This window comes from Leptodactylus fuscus, chromosome 11 (genome assembly GCF_031893055.1).
Source record: "Leptodactylus fuscus isolate aLepFus1 chromosome 11, aLepFus1.hap2, whole genome shotgun sequence".
NCBI classification, from domain to species: Eukaryota; Metazoa; Chordata; class Amphibia; order Anura; family Leptodactylidae; genus Leptodactylus; species Leptodactylus fuscus.
Genome location: NC_134275.1, coordinates 84,297,085 through 84,307,816, shown reverse-complemented (window position 1 = coordinate 84,307,816; position 10,732 = coordinate 84,297,085). Strand labels below are relative to the sequence as shown.

The 10,732-nt window shown below is 49.0% G+C and overlaps 1 protein-coding gene across 1 annotated transcript in view; it reads left to right on the top strand.

Annotated features, from left to right (window-relative positions):
- The first annotated feature begins 282 nt into the window (after positions 1-282).
- Positions 283-10,732, top strand: part of LOC142185189 (leucine-rich repeat and fibronectin type III domain-containing protein 1-like protein) — a 46,917-nt gene continuing 36,467 nt past the window's right edge. The window contains exon 1 of the mRNA XM_075260466.1: positions 283-1,357. The gene's annotated coding sequence lies outside the window, so the exon portion shown is untranslated. The remainder of the gene's footprint in view (positions 1,358-10,732) is intronic.

The following is a 10,732-nucleotide window of genomic DNA, read 5'->3' as shown; positions in this document are numbered from 1 at the left end:
GCATGCTTTACCATAGGCTTTCTTGCCCCCACCTCCCCTAATAGAATGTAACAGCCGTCAGCTTAAGTGATTGCCCCTTGTCCTGATCTATGCTGGGCTATGGCGCTGTCCTGGACCTCTGGGATGATGATGATGATGATGATGTGCAGGCTTCCTTGCTTTGCAGTCTTTGGAGATAGGGCTGTCAGTGACTTGCAGCTTTAAGTCAGCTGGTGGGAGTGCGCCTGCTCTCCTCCATATGTATGAAGCAGATCCTACTCCCCCACATTCAGTCTGCCAGAGACAGGCTGAGAAGAAGACCACAGAGCTCTGTACACACCTGACAGCTGAGCACAGCTCTGGACTAGCAAGCTGGAAAATGCAAGGAGGACATTGAGTAGCCTGAGTGCTTAGCCACATATTCCTAAACCCTGGAGAAACCCGGAGAACAGCCTCTGGAGTCTTGGCATCTGGAATCCATCTTCTTGTGCTGACTTCACAGGTGCTGAGATGCTTTTCTTCCTGGATTCTGTTGTAGATATTGTGGAAAGAGAGAAGATTCCCAGTGAGGAGGTCCCCAGGGTCCCTGTCATGTAGCTCAGACTTGGCTGCTTCTAACAGGACCCCATAAGCATCCAGACCTCTCTGCTCTCCCATACTTCTCAGATTGTCACCTCCTCCCTTACGCCCCCTTGTGTTGTGTGATTAGAGTGGTGCAATTCCTGACCTTACAGGAATAACAAGAGTCTTACAAGACCATATGGTAAAGGAATGAATCTGATCCGACCACTGTCTCCTCTCATCATACATGGTGCACGATGATCAACTTACCCTGAGGACCAAACTCATGCCATGCACAGATATCCCGAGGACCACCTACTCAATGACCCCTTCTTCTGAGGACCAAAGCGCAATCTTGGACACAGTAGTCCCAGAACTAGATTAGGACCTTGGAGCGATCCCACCACAAACACCATGTTCTGAATTCTTCTCATCCAGAGTAAACAGATTCTTGCTGAACAAGGTGGCATCTTAACCATTGCTACTCCAAGTCTACAAGCCAGGCCGACCACCTCTATATCCTTCTTTATAGACTCTCATTGGTATCAGGATGAGTCTTCAGAGGGCCAGTGGGGCTCATTCAGCCTTTGTCCCAAATGACCTTTCATCATCTACGGGGTTCTGGTGCAATTCTGCAGGGTCAGATAAAGAGTGAACCCCAAACCCCACTGGCGTCCAAAGAGTTTCCCATGATGAGACAACTGGATGTGTCGCTGAGACCATGAGCTGACACTTCTGCTCTCAACTTCCCATCTCCTGGGGAAACGCCAGAAATCCAGTGCGAACCAAAATGTGATCCTCCAATACTGCAAACCAGGTACCCAAAATCTGTTGTTTCTTCTGCCAATATCTTGTGTCGTTGCAAATTTTGTCTGATGGAAAATCTTAATTAAGATCTGCAGATGGTTAACAGGCTCGGACGGGGGATTAACCCTTACAGCAGCCTCATTATCTGCCCCATTAGATGCCCACAGATATTATATATGGTAGGACAGTCAATGTTGGATTCTTCTATATCTTTTTGGATAACCAATCTGTTATTTCTTGACCCAGTGGAAATGAAATCAGGTTGACCCCATGTCCCCCCCAGACCCTTCTCCTGGCCAGATAGATCATCTCTTATCATCAGATTGGGGATTGCACTGGGAGACGATGGAGCTTCTAGTCAATTCCAGACTTGCTGGCAGTTGTAGTCCCACAACCTTATCAGAAGATGATGGGAGTACTAGACTAGGGATTAGTATTTTATGTATACTTTATAATGGATGGCGCCTGGATATAGGATCAATACAACAGTAACCCTAATGAGATCTCCCGTCACCGGTCTACAGGGCTCGATGCAAACTAGAATATGGATTCATTGATTGGTCTTGTATACAAGTGCAATTAACATGTAGATGTCTGACTAGGGGGATCCCTGCACTCCCCTTCCCCTATACACTATAATAAAGTCCTATCTCTTGCAATGAGCAGCACGTCCGTCTATGGTGTCCATAATCATCTGGCCATTAGGAGCACTGTGCCAGGGAAATCTTCACTGTAACGTAATGCAAGGCGATCTGATCAGAATTACATTGCAGTGGGTAATACCCATCCAGATGTAGCAGAGCCCAGCCGGTATCAATATCCTACATTTTCTTTTTAATGACCCTATAGCGGTGCACAAAACATGTTAAGCTCTGCTACATCTGTCACATTTGTTTATTTATGTAAATTAGCTTCAAGGGATTCTCCTCCCATACTGCAAAACCTAATCAAATAAGACGTCTTGTCAAAAGTAATATTGCAGCCTATCCCCCTCCCCCAATGGAGGTCTGCCGGCTAAGGCCAAATACTATTTGTGAAATGCCCAACCAACGCTGCAGGGAAAGGCAATTGAAATCTGAAATTCAGGCTGTGTGACACCTTTAGTGCTGGGAGTGTGTCTTGGATTAGTGCCCGGTTGTGCACAGCGCCTGCCATGCAGGAAGGCTCAGAGGTATACAATCCTAGGAAAAGTGACGGCTTGTCAGGTACCAGGGGGCAAGTGGCGCACAAATGTTCCACCATCAATAGTCACTGAAGCAATACCAGGACTCTTATTACAGGGCGCAACCAGCACACCATAGGAAAAGATGGGGCGGCACCAAGGTTGTGGGGTTCAGCCGCAGGAACCCTGAGCAGTCCAAACAGCGAGCAGCCACCCCATGGACACTTTTCAGTCCCAGGACCCAAATGTGTCACCATCAATAGTTATTAAAGAAGGACTTTTATTACAGGGGTGGGGAGAGCACAATAAATGGTGACTATTGCAAATCTCAACAAGGGTCCAACTGGAGGAGCCCCGACCCCCATGAATGGAAAATGGCCCTATGAATCCCATTGAAGTGGTATCCCAGTGCCCAGGTGGAAACCATCAGCATGTGCTACAGTGTGGAGCTGCTTCTGATGCTAAGCAATGACTGAACCTTCCATGTCCTGTGTATGTTCATGCCGGGGGGAGATGAGTGATCACCTCTGTAGCATACAGTGTATATATATATATATATATATATATATATATATATATATATATATATTATATTAACTAAGAAATCATGAAGAGAATGTGTCACCAAGATGCAGCCGCACAGATAGATAGACTAGGATTGCCTGCATCAGTGTTGCTGAGATATCGCTGTTTTTATCAATATGCAAATGATATCAAGGGCGATGTCATTGCTCCAAAAAGGTAAGCGGTAATGCCCTCATTGTTTAACAGAGTTCATTTGCATATTGACAAAAAAGGCAGCAATACAGAAGGAAAATGCACTGTTTGTTTCAGGTGACAGTAACCTATCTATCTGCAGGACTGGGGTGATATGCTGGGTCTGGTGACAGTAACCTATCTATCTGCAGGGCTGGGGTGATATGCTGGGTCTGGTGACAGTAACCTATCTATCTGCAGGACTGGGGTGATATGCTGGGTCTGGTGACAGTAACCTATCTATCTGCAGGACTGGGGTGATATGCTGGTTCTGGTGACAGTAACCTATCTATCTGCAGGGCTGGGGTGATATGCTGGTTCTGGTGACAGTAACCTATCTATCTGCAGGACTGGGGTGATATGCTGGGTCTGGTGACAGTAACCTATCTATCTGCAGGGCTGGGGTGATATGCTGGGTCTGGTGACAGTAACCTATCTATCTGCAGGACTGGGGTGATATGCTGGGTCTGGTGACAGTAACCTATCTATCTGCAGGGCTGGGGTGATATGCTGGTTCTGGTGACAGTAACCTATCTATCTGCAGGACTGGGGTGATATGCTGGGTCTGGTGACAGTAACCTATCTATCTGCAGGGCTGGGGTGATATGCTGGGTCTGGTGACAGTAACCTATCTATCTGCAGGACTGGGGTGATATGCTGGTTCTGGTGACAGTAACCTATCTATCTGCAGGTCTGGGATGATATGCTGGTTCTGGTGACAGTAACCTATCTATCTGCAGGGCTGGGGTGATATACTGGTTCTGGTGACAGTAACCTATCTATCTGCAGGACTGGGGTGATATGCTAGTTCTGGTGACAGTAACCTATCTATCTGCAGGGCTGGGGTGATATGCTGGTACTGGTGACAGTAACCTATCTATCTGCAGGGCTGGGGTGATATGCTGGTTCTGGTGACAGTAACCTATCTATCTGCAGGGCTGGGGTGATATGCTGGGTCTGGTGACAGTAACCTATCTATCTGCAGGACTGGGGTGATATGCTAGTTCTGGTGACAGTAACCTATCTATCTGCAGGACTGGGGTGATATGCTGGTCCTGGAGACAGTAACCTATCTATCTGCAGGGCTGGGGTGATATGCTGGTTCTGGTGACAGTAACCTATCTATCTGCAGGACTGGGGTGATATGCTGGTCCTGGTGACAGTAACCTATCTATCTGCAGGACTGGGGTGATATGCTGGTTCTGGTGACAGTAACCTATCTATCTGCAGGGCTGGGGTGATATGCTGGGTCTGGTGACAGTAACCTATCTATCTGCAGGGCTGGGTGATATGCTGGTACTGGTGACAGTAACCTATCTATCTGCAGGGCTGGGGTGATATGCTGGTTCTGGTGACAGTAACCTATCTATCTGCAGGGCTGGGGTGATATGCTGGGTCTGGTGACAGTAACCTATCTATCTGCAGGGCTGGGGTGATATGCTGGTTCTGGTGACAGTAACCTATCTATCTGCAGGGCTGGGGTGATATACTGGGTCTGGTGACAGTAGCCTATCTATATGCAGGACTGGGGTGATATGCTAGTTCTGGTGACAGTAACCTATCTATCTGCAGGACTGGGGTGATATGCTGGTCCTGGTGACAGTAACCTATCTATCTGCAGGGCTGGGGTGATATGCTGGTTCTGGTGACAGTAACCTATCTATCTGCAGGACTGGGGTGATATGCTGGTCCTGGTGACAGTAACCTATCTATCTGCAGGACTGGGGTGATATGCTGGTTCTGGTGACAGTAACCTATCTATCTGCAGGGCTGGGGTGATATGCTGGGTCTGGTGACAGTAACCTATCTATCTGCAGGGCTGGGGTGATATGCTGGTACTGGTGACAGTAACCTATCTATCTGCAGGGCTGGGGTGATATGCTGGTTCTGGTGACAGTAACCTATCTATCTGCAGGGCTGGGGTGATATGCTGGGTCTGGTGACAGTAACCTATCTATCTGCAGGGCTGGGGTGATATGCTGGTTCTGGTGACAGTAACCTATCTATCTGCAGGGCTGGGGTGATATACTGGGTCTGGTGACAGTAACCTATCTATCTGCAGGGCTGGGGTGATATACTGGGTCTGGTGACAGTAACCTATCTATCTGCAGGGCTGGGGTGATATGCTGGTTCTGGTGACAGTAACCTATCTATCTGCAGGGCTGGGGTGATATGCTGGTTCTGGTGACAGTAACCTATCTATCTGCAGGGCTGGGGTGATATGCTGGTTCTGGTGACAGTAACCTATCTATCTGCAGGGCTGGGGTGATATGCTGGTTCTGGTGACAGTAACCTATCTATCTGCAGGGCTGGGGTGATATGCTGGGTCTGGTGACAGTAACCTATCTATCTGCAGGGCTGGGGTGATATGCTGGTTCTGGTGACAGTAACCTATCTATCTGCAGGGCTGGGGTGATATGCTGGTTCTGGTGACAGTAACCTATCTATCTGCAGGACTGTGGTGATATGCTGGTTCTGGTGACAGTAACCTATCTATCTGCAGGGCTGGGGTGATATGCTGGTTCTGGTGACAGTAACCTATCTATCTGCACTGCTGGGGTGATATGCTGGTTCTGGTGACAGTAACCTATCTATCTGCAGGGCTGGGGTGATATGCTGGTTCTGGTGACAGTAACCTATCTATCTGCAGGGCTGGGGTGATATGCTGGTTCTGGTGACAGTAACCTATCTATCTGCAGGAGTAGGGTGATATGCTGGTTCTGGTGACAGTAACCTATCTATCTGCAGGGCTGGGGTGATATGCTGGTTCTGGTGACAGTAACCTATCTATCTGCAGGGCTGGGGTGATATGTTGGTTCTGGTGACAGTAACCTATCTATCTGCAGGTCTGGGGTGATATGCTGGTTCTGGTGACAGTAACCTATCTATCTGCAGGGCTGGCGTGATATGCTGGTTCTGGTGACAGTAACCTATCTATCTGCAGGACTGGGGTGATATGCTGGTTCTGGTGACAGTAACCTATCTATCTGCAGGGCTGGGGTGATATGCTGATTCTGGTGACAGTAACCTATCTATCTGCAGGGCTGGGGTGATATGCTGATTCTGGTGACAGTAACCTATCTATCTGCAGGGCTGGGGTGATATGCTGGTTCTGGTGACAGTAACCTATCTATCTGCAGGACTGGGGTGATATGCTGGTTCTGGTGACAGTAACCTATCTATCTGCAGGGCTGGGGTGATATGCTGGTTCTGGTGACAGTAACCTATCTATCTGCAGGGCTGGGGTGATATGCTGGTTCTGCTGACAGTAACCTATCTATCTGCAGGGCTGGGGTGATATGCTAGTTCTGGTGACAGTAACCTATCTATCTGCAGGGCTGGGGTGATATGCTGGTTCTGGTGACAGTAACCTATCTATCTGCAGGGCTGGGGTGATATGCTGGTTCTGGTGACAGTAACCTATCTATCTGCAGGGCTGGGGTGATATGCTGGTTCTGGTGCTGGTAACCTATCTATCTGCAGGGCTGGGGTGATATGCTGGTTCTGGTGACAGTAACCTATCTATCTGCAGGGTTGGGGTGATATGCTGGTTCTGGTGACAGTAACCTATCTATCTGCAGGGCTGGGGTGATATACTGGTTCTGGTGACAGTAACCTATCTATCTGAAGGGCTGGGGTGATATGCTGGGTCTGGTGACAGTAACCTATCTATCTGCAGGGCTGGGGTGATATGCTGGTTCTGTTGACAGTAACCTATCTATCTGCAGGGCTGGGGTGATATGCTGGGTCTGGTGACAGTAACCTATCTATCTGCAGGGCTGGGGTGATATGCTGGGTCTGGTGACAGTAACCTATCTATCTGCAGGGCTGGGGTGATATGCTGGTTCTGGTGACAGTAACCTATCTATCTGCAGGACTGTGGTGATATGCTGGTTCTGGTGACAGTAACCTATCTATCTGCAGGGCTGGGGTGATATGCTGGTTCTGGTGACAGTAACCTATCTATCTGCAGGGCTGGGGTGATATGCTGGTTCTGGTGACAGTAACCTATCTATCTGCAGGGCTGGGGTGATATGCTGGTTCTGGTGACAGTAACCTATCTATCTGCAGGAGTAGGGTGATATGCTGGTTCTGGTGACAGTAACCTATCTATCTGCAGGGCTGGGGTGATATGCTGGTTCTGGTGACAGTAACCTATCTATCTGCAGGGCTGGGGTGATATGCTGGTTCTGGTGACAGTAACCTATCTATCTGCAGGGCTGGGGTGATATGTTGGTTCTGGTGACAGTAACCTATCTATCTGCAGGGCTGGGGTGATATGTTGGTTCTGGTGACAGTAACCTATCTATCTGCAGGGCTGGCGTGATATGCTGGTTCTGGTGACAGTAACCTATCTATCTGCAGGACTGGGGTGTTATGCTGGTTCTGGTGACAGTAACCTATCTATCTGCAGGGCTGGGGTGATATGCTGATTCTGGTGACAGTAACCTATCTATCTGCAGGGCTGGGGTGATATGCTGATTCTGGTGACAGTAACCTATCTATCTGCAGGGCTGGGGTGATATGCTGGTTCTGGTGACAGTAACCTATCTATCTGCAGGACTGGGGTGATATGCTGGTTCTGGTGACAGTAACCTATCTATCTGCAGGGCTGGGGTGATATGCTGGTTCTGGTGACAGTAACCTATCTATCTGCATGACTGGGGTGATATGCTGGTTCTGGTGACAGTAACCTATCTATCTGCAGGACTGGGGTGATATGCTGGTTCTGGTGACAGTAACCTATCTATCTGCAGGGCTGGAGTGATATGCTGGTTCTGGTGACAGTAACCTATCTATCTGCAGGGCTGGGGTGATATGCTGATTCTGGTGACAGTAACCTATCTATCTGCAGGGCTGGGGCGATATGCTGGTTCTGGTGACAGTAACCTATCTATCTGCAGGGCTGGGGTGATATGCTGGTTCTGGTGACAGTAACCTATCTATCTGCAGGGCTGGGGTGATATGCTGGGACTGGTGACAGTAACCTATCTATCTGCAGGGCTGGGATGATATGCTGGTTCTGGTGCTGGTAACCTATCTATCTGCAGGGCTGGGGTGATATACTGGTTCTGGTGACAGTAACCTATCTATCTGCAGGGCTGGGGTGATATGCTGGTTCTGGTGACAGTAACCTATCTATCTGCAGGACTTGGGGATATGCTGGTTCTGGTGACAGTAACCTATCTATCTGCAGGACTGGAGTGATATGCTGGTTCTGGTGACAGTAACCTATCTATCTGCAGGACTTGGGGATATGCTGGTTCTGGTGACAGTAACCTATCTATCTGCAGGACTGGAGTGATATGCTGGTTCTGGTGACAGTAACCTATCTATCTGCAGGGCTGGGGCAATATGCTGGTTCTGGTGACAGTAACCTATCTATCTGCAGGGCTGGGGCAATATGCTGGTTCTGGTGACAGTAACCTATCTATCTGCAGGACTGGGGTGACATGCTGGTTCTGGTGACAGTAACCTATCTATCTGCAGGGCTGGGGTGATATACTGGTTCTGGTGACAGTAACCTATCTATCTGCAGGGCTGGGGGGATATGCTGGGTCTGGTGACAGTAACCTATCTATCTGCAGGGCTGGGGTGATATGCTGGGTCCGGTGACAGTAACCTATCTATCTGCAGGGCTGGGGTGATATGCTGGTTCTGGTGACAGTAACCTATCTATCTGCAGGGCTGGGGTGATATGCTGGGTCTGGTGACAGTAACCTATCTATCTGCAGGGCTGGGGTGATATGCTGGTTCTGGTGACAGTAACCTATCTATCTGCAGGGCTGGGGTGATATGCTGGTTCTGGTGACATTAACCTATCTATCTGCAGGGCTGGGGTGATATGCTGACTCTGGTGACAGTAACCTATCTATCTGCAGGGCTGGGGTGATATGCTGGTTCTGGTGACAGTATCCTATCTATCTGCAGGGCTGGGGTGATATGCTGACTCTGGTGACAGTAACCTATCTATCTGCAGGACTTGGGGATATGCTGGTTCTGGTGACAGTAAGCTATATATCTGCAGGGCTGGGGTGATATGCTGGTTCTGGTGACATTAACCTATCTATCTGCAGGGCTGGGGGGATATGCTGGGTCTGGTGACAGTAACCTATCTATCTGCAGGGCTGGCGTGATATGCTGGGTCTGGTGACAGTAACCTATCTATCTGCAGGACTGGGGGAATATACTGGTTCTGGTGACAGTAACCTATCTATCTGCAGGGCTGGGGTGATATGCTGGTTCTGGTGACACAAACCTATCTATCTGCAGGGCTGGGGTGATATACTGGTTCTGGTGACAATAACCTGTCTATCTGCAGGGCTGGGGTGATATGCTGGTTCTGGTGACAGTAACCTATCTATCTGCAGGACTGGGGTGATATGCTGGTCCTGGTGACAGTAACCTATCTATCTGCAGTGCTGGGGTGATATGCTGGTCCTGGTGACAGTAACCTATCTATCTGCAGGGCTGGGGTGATATACTGGGTCTGGTGACAGTAACCTATCTATCTGCAGGGCTGGGGTGATATGCTGGGTCTGGTGACAGTAACCTATCTATCTGCAGGGCTGGGGTGATATGCTGGTTCTGGTGACAGTAACCTATCTATCTGCAGGGCTGGGGTGATATGCTGGTTCTGGTGACAGTAACCTATCTATCTGCAGGATATACTGGGATTTGGTGATTTTTATAGGTCTGGTCTTTAGGATCTTCCTTAGCCTTAGTATAGTGTAGTTATGAAGAGCGTTTCTCTTTGGAGGATTGGTCCTGTCCATTACACACATCCCACTGATCTGACTGTTCCTGTGTAATGCTCAGTTCCTCCTGTTGTGGCGCTGTACACATATGACTTACTATTGGGCTCCTCCACCAGTAGAGCTGATCTTCGGGGATCTCCATCAGTGTGACTTAGAGCGATTTGTTTATTGTCCATTGTCGGTGCACCTTGAATGTTTCTCCCCCAGGGGCTGAGCATGCAGGTACTGTGGGGTTCTTGGACACGGGGTGCAGGTTGTATTTGATGCTACCGTGTGCTGAGAACCTGCGCAGACCATCCCTATCTTATCTTATCTTATACAGAGGATCTGCATTGTCACTGTGCAAGGGGTGGGGAATTGGTTGAAGGGTCTGAAGCGGAAGTAAATCCCAGACCCTTCTGTCCTGGCGGCTCATTGTAGCGCCATTTTGTATTTCCTACTTTGGTCTCGTACACATTTCCCCGTCGCCTCGTCCGCTTATGACCATGAGGTAACACGCTCGCGACACGTAAAGCCGCCATAAAATTAGATCAAAGCAATTAATCCTAAAGCCATTTAATACCATCGCCATATGCAGTTGCTTCCGCTGATCCGCTGTCACCCTGTGGATCAAACACTCACCTCAATGGCCGGGTATCTGCAGCCGATGACTCTGGGTTACTATCCCCTCCCAAAGTCACAGCGAAGTGGTCGCCTTCCATTATAGGAC